Genomic DNA, 9,501 nt, shown 5'->3' on the forward strand with positions numbered 1-9,501 from the left:
TTGGACTTTCACAAAGCACATGCCTTGATAAAGTTTTGAAGAAGTTCAAAATGGACCAGTCAAAGAAAGGGTTCTTGCCTGTGTTACAAGGTGTGAAGTTGAGTCAGACTCAATGCCCGACCACTGAAAAAGATAGAGAGAAAATGAAAGTCATTCCCTATGCTTCAGCCATAGGTTCTATCATGTATGCAATTCTGTGTACCAGACCTGATGTGTGCCTTGCTATAAGCATAGCAGGGAGGTACCAAAGTAATCCCAGAGTGGAGCACTGGACAGCGGTCAAGAACATCCTGAAATACCTGGAAAGGACTAAGGATATGTTTCTCATTTATGGAGATGAAAAATAGCTCGTCGTAAATGGTTACGTCGGTGCAAGATTTGACACTGATCCGGATGAGTCTAAGTCACAAACCGGATACATATTTTTATTGAATGGAGGAGCTGTTAGTTGGTGCAGCTCCAAGCAAAGCGTCGTGGCGGGATCTACGTGTGAAGCAGAGTACATTGCTGCTTCGGAAGCAGCAAATGAAGGAGTTTGGATGAAGGAGTTCATATCCGATCTAGGTGTCATACCTAGTGCATCGGGTCCAATGAAAATCTTTTGTGACAATACTGGTGCAATTGCCTTGGCACAGGAATCCAGATTTCACAAGAGAACCAAACACATCAAGAGACGCTTCAATTCCATCCATCATCAAGTGTCGGAGGGGGACATTGAGATTTGCAAGATACACACGGATCTGAATGTTGTAGACCCATTGACTAAGCCTCTTCGATGAGCAAAACATGATCAACACCAAAGCTCCATGGGTGTTAGAATCATTACTATGTAATCTAGATTATTGACTCTAGTGCAAGTGGGAGACTGAAGGAAATATGCCCTAGAGGCAATAATAAAGTTATTATTTATTTCCTTATTTCATGATAAATGTTTATTATTCATGCTAGAATTGTATTAACCAGAAACTTAGTACATGTGTGAATACATAGACAAAGCATATTGTCCCTAGTATGCCTCTACTTGACTAGCTCGTTAATCGAAGATGGTTATGTTTCCTAACCATAGACATGTGTTGTCATTTGATCAACAAGATCACATCATTAGGAGAATGATGTGATGGACATGATCCATCCGTTAGCTTAGCATTATGATCCTGACAGTTTCATTGCTACTGCTTTCTTCATGACTTATACAAGTTCCTCGGACTATGAGATTATGCAACTCCCGAATACCGGAGGAACACTTTGTGAGCTACCAAACGTCACAACTTAAATGCGTGATCATAAAGGTGCTCTACAGGTGTCTCCGAAGGTGTTTGTTGGGTTGGCATAGATCAAGATTAGGATTTGTCACTCCATGTTTCGAATAGGTATCTCTGGGCCCACTCGGTAATACTCATCACTATAAGCCTTGCAAGCATTGTGACTAATGAGTTAGTTGCAGGATGAAGTATTACGGAACGAGTAAAGAGAATTTCCGGTAACGAGATTGAACTAGGTATGATGATACCGGCGATCGAATCTCGGGCAAGTAACATATCGATGACAAAGGGAACAACGTATGTTGTTATGCGGTTTGACCGATAAAGATCTTCGTAGAATATGTAGGAACCAATATGAGCATCCAGGTTCCGCTATCGGTTATTGACCGGATACGTGTCTCGGTCATGTCTACATAGTTCTCGAACCCGTAGGGTCCGCACGCTTAACGTCCGATGATGATTATGAGTTTATGTGATTTGATGTACCGAAGGTTGTTCGGAGTCCCGGATGAGATCATCGACATGACAGGGAGTCTCGAAATGGTCGAGACATAAAGATTGATATATTGGATGGCTATATTCGGACACTTGAAGTGTTCCGGAGAAGTTTCGGATAAAATCGGAGTACCGGAGGGTTACCGGAACCCCCCGGGGGATCAATGGGCCTTAGTGGGCCTCAGTGGAGAAGAGAGAGGGCCGAACAGAGGTGTTGCACGCTCCCCCCTTGCCCAGTCCGAATTGGACAAGGGAAGGGGGCGCCCCCTCTCCTTCCTTCTCTTCTCTCCTCTTTCCTTTCTTCTCCTTCTTGGACTAGGAAATGGGGGAAACCTACTCCTACTGGGAGTAGGAGTCCTCCCCCTTGGCGCGCCCCTTGTGGCCGGCCGGCCTCCTCCTCCCCTCCTTTATATACGGGGGAGGGGGCACCCCATGGACACACAAGTTGATCTTTTAGCCGTGTGCGGTGCCCCTCTCCACAGTTTCCCACCTCGGTCATATCGTCGTAGTGCTTAGGCGAAGTCCTACGCGGTAACTTCATCATCACCGTCACCACGCCGTCGTGCTGACGGAACTCTCCCTCGGCCTCAGCTGGATCTAGAGTTCGAGGGACGTCACCGAGCTGAAAGTTTGTAGATCATGGAGGTGTCATGCGTTCGGTACTTGATTGGTTGGATCGCGAAGATGTTCGACTACATCAACCGCATTACTTAACGCTTCCGCTTTCGGTCTATGAGGGTACGTGGACACACTCTCCACTCTCGTTGCTATGCATCACCTACATAGATCTTGCGTGATCATAGGAAAGTTTTTGAAATTACTTCGTCCCCCAACAAGAGCATCTCCATCCGCGCCCCCAACAGGCCTCCAAGGCCATTTTTAGCGCCGCCGCCCAAAAATCGGCCCAGTCGTGCCCTCAAGAGCCCAATTTTTGCCAGTTAGGGCCGAAACTGGCGCCGGCGGACCCAGGCCAAACCTGGCGCGCTGGGGGCGACCGGGGGCGCTAGGCAATCATTTTTTGGCACGAAAGAATGGCGGGCCCATCGAGTCAGTGACACCCGCGCATCGTTGTCCTCATCGCCTTGATTTCCCGTGGGGAATCAATGCCAAGGCTGCCGCCGGTCAGCCTTCCATTGATTCCTCATGGGCGGCACGGTGAGGCGACGCGCCCCCTCCCGCCACGCGTACACAAGACGCCGCACCCCGCTCGCCCTCGTCCCTCCCCATGCACGCACAGCCGTCGCTGTCGAACTCTCTTTCCCCCTCTCTTTGTCCACGCACAGACGATGGGTGAAAGGTTCCCCGGCGACCGGGCGGCGGCCAATTTCTTCAGCCATCGCTCTTTCCACGAGTGGGAAGCCCATCTCCTCCATGAACCGAACTACCCGACGCTTCCCGACATGCGCGCGCTGGGGTGGTGGAGGCTCAGCGCCGGGGGCATCCCCGTCCCCCCGCTGCCCGACATCGAGCACCCCCACTACTTCCAGGCATAGATCGACCGTGTGCGGGAGTGAGCCCTCCCGAGTACGACACCGGCAACCACGAGGCGTGGGCGGCGTACTTCGAACGCCGGCAGGCGGAGCGGCTGGCCTCCATCAACAACGCGCCATTGCTGAGGGGACACAACAACAGCGACGGCCGCTGCCTGTGGTGGGGCGCCCATGGCCGCACGCTACACGCCGTCCTCAAGTACCTCGAGGACTACAAAGATCCGCCGCTGATGTAACCGGGCGCCCTGGTCCCCCGCTGGAGTTGCGGTCCATGGCTGCCGAGGAGGATGTTGTGCGGGTCCTCCTCCTCCTCTTTCTCCCACCCCTCCTCCCACTTCTTCGGGTCGCCGGCGCTCTTAAGCGTCAAGGCCGAGCCTGTGGTAATGCCGCTCGGCCGGCGCAACCGCGGCGTCGTCATCAACGAGGGCGGCGGCGGCTCCTTGGGTGGAGGCGGCAGTTCCTCCCGCCTCGTCAGGCCGAAGAAGGAGCCGGTGCTCGGCCCCGTGAAGTGCGAGCACAACGACGAGACCGCCATGAACTGGGCGCGGGAGGACTGGGCGCGGGCGGAGTTGGAGCGTCAGCACCGCGCCCTGGAGGAGATCGCCGCTCGGCACCGTGGCCGCGACGAGGGAGGCGTCGTCGTTCTCGACGACATCGACGACGAGGTGCCGCCGCCGGCCAAACCAGTCCGCCAGGGGGACCCCGGGCAGGGGTCCAGCAGGTACGGCCACGTGAAGGAGGAGAAGGAGGATAACGACGGCGGCTTCTTCAGCGTGTTCATCGAGTTCTTCGGTCTGTAGGCGCGGCCGTTTTTTCTTCTTTATAGTAGAGTATTATTATGTTTCTATATGTAAAAAACTATGAACCGCCTAAATACCGCCGAATGTATGTCGTGTTTGCCGAAATTTGCCCAATTATCTATCTATCTATCTATCTATCTATCTATACCTATACTAATTAGCGACTCCCAAGAAATTACCACGTTAATCAGTAAATAGGAACCGTTAATCTGGTGGGACCGTGTTATTACGGTGCAGATCAACCGTATTTTTTTTACTAATTAGCGACTCCCAAGAAATTACCACATTAATCAGTAAATAGGAACCGTTAATCTGGTGGGACCATGTTATTACGGTGCAGATCAACCGTAATTTTTTTTAAGATATAGATCAGCCATTTTTTTGAGTAGTAGATCAACCGTATAAATCAATTACAAATCCCAACCGCATGCTATCACGATTGCACGATATATCTACTCAGTATATAGCCATCAAAATTGTGTAAAAAAATGCCCTCAAAATCCCTCAAAAAAGTCTATCTTCTCCACGTCTCTTACTCTCCATGTAAAAAAAAAAACAATCGTGTGCCATAGTCTCTCCTCCTCCCCATGGTCTCCTCCTCACGTTCTCTCCTCCCCATGGTCTCCTTCTCCCCAGAGAAAGGAAATCAATCATATCTCTCAAATTGGAGCAAAGAAATTAGGAAATTGATCTGGTGCGCTCACGCCATGGAATCTCTCATCCTCCTCCCATGGATAAAAGAAACAAATCTTATCACATTAATCAGTAAATAGGAACAGTTAATCTGGTGGGACCGTGTTATTACGGTGCAGATCAACCGTATTTTTTTTACTAATTAGCGACTCCCAAGAAATTACCACGTTAATCAGTAAATAGGAACCGTTAATCGGGTGGGACCGTTCTATACCTACCTATACTAATTAGCGACTCTCAAGAAATTACCACGTTAATCAGTAAATAGGAACCGTTAATCTGATGGGACCGTGTTATTACGGTGCAGATCAACCGTATTTTTTTTACTAATTAGCGACTCCCAAGAAATTACCATGTTAATCAGTAAATAGAAACCATTAATCTGGTGGGACCGTGTTATTACGGTGCAGATCAACCGTATTTTTTTTTAAGATATAGATCAGTCATTTTTTTTGAGTGGTAGATCAACCATATAAATCAATTACAAATCCCAACCGCATGCTATCACGATTGCACGATATATCTACTCAGTATATAGCCATCAAAATTGTATAAAAAAATGCCCTCAAAATCCCTCAAAAAAGTCTATCTTCTCCACGTCTCTTACTCTCCATGTAAAAAAAACAATCGTGTGCCATAGTCTCTCCTCCTCCCCATGGTCTCCTCCTCACGTTCTCTCCTCCCCATGGTCTCCTACTCCCCATGATCTCCTCCTCCCCAGAGAAAGGAAATCAATCATATCTCTCAAATTGGAGCAAAGAAATTAGGAAATTGATCTGGTGCCCTCACGCCATGGAATCTCTCATCCTCCTCCCATGGATAAAACAAACAAATCTCTCTCAAATTGGAGCAACCAAGTTGGGGAATAGATCAGGTTCGTCACTTTTTTTTTGTTTTTTTCCTGATTTAACATTTGAATCGACTTATCTTTTCAATTGCATTAGGATTCATGTTTTCTACTGCGTCCTTTGACAGTCCTAGGATTTTTTTTTGACAGAAAGACTGTAAGGGACCCTACAGTATAATTGGTGCAACAACTCCAAATTGCAAGTACCATGCCTTGAACCTGGGTGGGTGGGAAGGCATCAGCCCCTTCCCACCACTAGGCTATGCCTTAGTCCTAGGATTCAATCCTAGGTTTGCTGACGTATGCTCTTTGGGCACTTCGTGGAGATCGCGGCGGGGCAGAACCAAGCCCATGCCGCCATCTTATAAATTAACTGCAGCCTGACACAAACAATCTACACATCATGGAGGCTCCTGTCGGTCGTGAACATCGTCACTGGTGAACCTTCTCCTGTTTGGTACATAAGCTTCGTCGTTGCCCAGTTTTTCAGAGATTGTTTGTTTCGTTGGTTAATTCAAAATTTTAGGGTATTTACTTCATATTGCTTATGAACTTCATGATTGGCTAATAAATCTTTCTTCGCAAGTGAAGCCTTGGATTTGCCAGAGACTAAGAAATTACTAAGCAACAAAATTATGCTTGCTTACAATTCAAATTACTTTTTGTTGCTTTCTGGCCCAGTTCTGAGAGAGATTATTTGTTTCGTTGGCTCAATCAAATTGTTAGGCTTTGGACTTCATACTACATGCAAATTGCATGGCCACCAATATGTAGTCTTCTGAAAAATGTGTTTTTATAGGTCAACTTCTTTTGTTTACCTTCAAAACAATGGCATACGATATGCTCCATGAGATTAGCAATCAAAAGGATTCCTGGAAATTCAAGGTCAGAATAATTAGGCTATGGGATGCCATTAATCTCAACAACAATGAACTTATTAGCCTTGACATGATACTACTTGATGAAGAGGTTAGCTTAATGATGAAACTTTATGAATTTCCAACATAAATACACTATTGTGAGTTGTAGTAGTTACTATAATATTGATGCACCTTCTCGCTGCACTGTAATGTTTCAGGGTACTATGATACATGGCAAGGTAATGAAGCATATGGTTAACAAGTTCAGACCATTGATCCGAGAAGGTTTAGTCTACATGATATCAAATTTTAAGGTTATATCTGCAATGAATTTCCGCCCAGTTGAAAGCGAAAAGGTTCTAAATTTCTTGCACACGACAAAAATTCAAGAGATAAAAGGTCAAAAAATATCAAAATAGCAGAACAAAGCTTCACGTTTTGTACTGTTGAAGTTCTTTCCACAAGAGACAGCCAAAAGATTTACTTATCTGGTATGATTTAATTTGTTTCAATTATTAACTTCCATGTATTATGCATATTAATACCACTTTATTAGCAGATGTCATTGGCATAGCATGTTACATAGGACATATTGAAGAAACACAGGCAACCCACGGGATTTCAAAGATTCGAGATATTGTGCTTCGGATTGAGTGAGTACACTAAAAACAATTAGACAAGTACAATTATCGTGGGTGCTAATAGACATTTCTCTTGGAATATACAGGGATCAAAAAATTAATATTAGACTATGGGGTAATAAGGTTGGCCAAATTGATGAAGATTCTTTGGGGCGTGTGGTCATCGTAACATCAACTACTGTTAGAAAATTGAAAGGTTTGTATTCGTATTAACAATGGGCAAGTATTTCTAGGCATGTCTTTTTTATATACATAATCTAATATATCAAGTGCATGCAGAGTACTCGTTGTCATCTACAGGTGCGACCAGAGTTTACATCGATTTGGATATCCCTGAAACAAATGAGCTTCAAATGAGGTGAAACAAATTTTCTGCAGTAATATGAAAAACATGTTCTACTACATACATGGATACTTATCTCATGCAAAACAGGTATTGCTTGCAAGACGATATGGTAGAAGAAATAGAGCCGGAAGCCCATTTGCAAGGCACAATTCAAGAACAGATGCTCTATAACAGAAGAACCCTAAAAGAAATAACTGAAATTACATATGAATCTGAAAACAGGTATTTATAGTAAGTATTATATTATTTTCTCATAAATTTTATGTGCTAATTTAACCTGTAATGGACAGGAAAAGTTCTATACTGCAGAAGCAATGATAAAGTCAATTAATACATCAGATGAGTGGTACTACATAGGATGCCGTAAATGCAACAAAAAAGTACAGAAACAAGGGAACCACTTCTACTGTCCGAAATGTGAAAAAGAACCTGAGAAGATATGTGATCTGAGTGCAACAACAACTTGCACCATGTTTGAGGCAGAAGCAAAAAAATTGATTAAGCAATCTGCAAGTGTCTTGATAGAGAGGGATGATTGTGATATCCATGAGTAGACAAAACAAATCCAGAAAATATGTGGGCAGAGATTGATTTTTCAATTCAGATTGGATGACTATAATTTGAAGTACGGTTATCAAGAATACACTGTTCATAGAATCTTTTTCATAGATTCTGAAAAAGATACATCTGTAAATCATTCAAATGTTGAGCAGGTATCATCTATTTCTACTACAATGCTCTATATTATTTTGTATCTGCATGCCATATTTTATAATGAATGTTGATGGCACTTTACCCAAATTGAAATGTTTTGGTACAAGCCCCTTACTGACACACCCAATGTCTTGAATGGGCAGATGGAGGATGATAAACCCATTCTAACAGACACTAAAAAGACTAGGAGGACTAGGAACACACGTCATGTTGTACATTCTGATGAAGAATCAGAAAATCTGGATAGTCAAGAGAAAGATGAATTCATATCTGTTGTTGATAAGGAATCTAAGAAAAAGGGAATTAAAAAAGATAGCCATGTAAGTTTTTTTGCTGCATTTGCTTATTCTTTCATAGTTCTGCAAGTCACTAATTGTTACAAATGTTTTGGCAGGAGCAAGCGGACAAGTTATCAGTTATGAAAACTATAAAGCAAGAACCAGAGGATGGTGAACCCACTATTAACCGGACTAAAAGGGGTAGGAGAAGTAGCACAACTCATGTTGTACACCTTGATGAAGAACCAAAAACTGAAGGTAGTCAGGAAATAATGAAATCAAAATCTATGGAAGCAGGCCCCAAGAGGAAACGCGCCGTAACTCGCAAATGTGCTGGTACTGATAGCAAACAAGTAAAGAATCACCATGAAGAAGAATCAGAACAGGCAGGTACTGAGGAGCACAATGATTCAAGGCCTAGGACAAGGCGTAGTTGTGTCAATAAAGAATTGATGAACAAAGACATTCAGAAGTGTGGTGTATCAAGAACTCGAAAGTCAAATCGTTGATTAGTGGAAATCCAATTATTTAGCATGTAATAGAACATATAGGAGCATCAGATTTGTACTTCATATGAACATCATTGTTTAAGATTGATTTTAGTAAATGTAAATGCGTACCTTTGTGTTAGTAAAGTCATTAGTGAAAAGCAGCCACATGGGGTGGTACATCAGTTTTACAAAAAAACATTGTCATTTATCGTACACATATTAGCGATTTTCACATGTTCATCCGCTACAGAATAGGCCTCTCGACGACATAAATTTTTTCACATGTTGAGACAGCTACAGAGAAAGCATATGACAGCCAAACAACCAACGATGTGCACATCATCATCTGTTCTCGCCAAGAGCCCATTGTGCGTGGAACTAACGACCATTAAAACTGAAGTGCACCACTTAGTAATCTGCATTGCCAATCAATAGGTCATTCCATCTTGCCATCTAGACATATCATTCGTGACCACTGACCAGCCATGACTCAGATTTTAATTGGAATTAAATAGGTTAAATATTAAAATTCTTTAAAGAAAAACAATTCTGTCGAGATAAGGAGTCGTGTGTGTAACATACAA

The 9,501-nt window shown here is 44.0% G+C and overlaps 1 pseudogene; it reads left to right on the plus strand.

Moving 5' to 3' along the window:
* The first annotated feature begins 5,363 nt into the window (after positions 1-5,363).
* LOC119330120 lies at positions 5,364-9,061 on the plus strand (annotated as a pseudogene).
* The last annotated feature ends 440 nt before the right edge of the window (positions 9,062-9,501 follow it).

This window comes from Triticum dicoccoides, chromosome 1B (genome assembly GCF_002162155.2).
Source record: "Triticum dicoccoides isolate Atlit2015 ecotype Zavitan chromosome 1B, WEW_v2.0, whole genome shotgun sequence".
NCBI classification, from domain to species: domain Eukaryota; kingdom Viridiplantae; phylum Streptophyta; class Magnoliopsida; order Poales; family Poaceae; genus Triticum; species Triticum dicoccoides.